Here is a 1,492-nt window from a genome sequence, read left to right as displayed (position 1 = left end):
AACCTGCCAAAGCTGGAGGAGCCCTGGGAAGGGCCAGCAGGGGGCAGTGCAGGGCAGACCCGGGAGGCGCTTGTCCACCAAACTCCCCAAACTCCTGCTTTTCTCTGCGGAGCTAAGGGCAGGTTGTGAGCAAATACAATCTGATCTGCATTTGAAGAGGCTGCTGGGGCTGCATGCAAAAAACCGAGGGCAGTGGGCCAGGGAGGAAGCAGAGAAGGCAACAGCAGACCGCAAGTCACAGTGCTAGCAGCTCAGACCAGGGGTGGCAGTGGGCTGTGAGAGTAGCTGGATTTGCCCAGTGTTTAGGCGTGAGATGTGACAGCATCTTGGCCTGCTCGACTGGAAGGATGGTGTTGTCATTTACGGAGGACGGGAAGTCCGGGAAGAAGAGGCTGAGCAGGGAGCCGAGGGGCTCTGGTTGCTCCTGTTTGAATCATTCCCCAGAAGTCCAAGATGCCGCACCAAGCCCAGGGGAGACCCTGGATGGGGAGTTGCCTGCATATTAATGATATTCAAAGAGCAGGAGTCATCCCGGGAGTGTGTCCAGAAGGAGACAGTGACCAAATGGGTCAAATGTAGCCCATATGTTGAGAGAGGACAGAAAGTTGGTTGGACGGTGGGTGAGGTCTGGTGCTCAGATTCAGCGATGTGGGAACCACTGAATGGCCCCGTTCAGAGAGGATGCAGGAAGAGGGGCCGAAGACAAACAGCCAGTGCAGACGCCTCTTTCAAGGAATTTCCCTATAAAAGGAACAGGAAAATGGGCTGTGGCAGGAGGGCTGATGGGAGTGATACAGCCGGGGGTGGGGGGGGCTTGCTGTGCCGGCGGGAGGTGGAATTTCCTAGGTGGGTTTGAAGGGATGCTCCCCAGCTGGTGACTGGAGGCTTCATGCTTCAGGCAGAGGCACAGACAGGAAGGCAAAGAAGGGGGCAGGCCGTTGGGGGGTACAGAGCAGGAGCTAGTGGAGATTCTCTCTGCACTTCGCTTGTTTTCTCACGGAGACAGGAAACAAGGCAAAAGCTGTGAGGAAGGATGGGGGAAAGTCTGAGAGGTCGGAGCAGAAAGAAGGAGACGTGATGGGGTTGTACGGAAGGGAGGCAGCATCCCGCAGGTTCAGGGGTGTGGGCTCCGGGACAAGTCGCTCATCTGTAAAACGACAATAATTATAGAATCCCAGAGTTGTGTGCGAGTTAAATGAGTTGCTACTCATAACATGCTACAATGCCACCAGCAAAGTGTAACTATTATATAAGCTTGTGTTGAGATAAAAAATGTAACACTATTTAGGTGATGGGCACACTTAGAGCCCTGACTCTAGCATTATAAAAACTTCCTATGTAACAGAAACATTTGTACCCCCTGGATATTTTGCAATTTAAAACTAAAAAATAAAGTGAGTAAGCCGGGAAGAGTGGTGGACTAGGAAACAGTGGTTTGCAGGGCAGTGTCCAGGCTCCTGGGAATTTGCTCTTGCTGATTACGTGGGACTGG

The sequence above is a fragment of the Otolemur garnettii genome, unplaced genomic scaffold, assembly GCF_000181295.1.
Source record: "Otolemur garnettii isolate 467f Iridium unplaced genomic scaffold, OtoGar3 scaffold00066, whole genome shotgun sequence".
NCBI lineage: Eukaryota > Metazoa > Chordata > Mammalia > Primates > Galagidae > Otolemur > Otolemur garnettii.
This window is presented reverse-complemented; position numbering follows the sequence as displayed.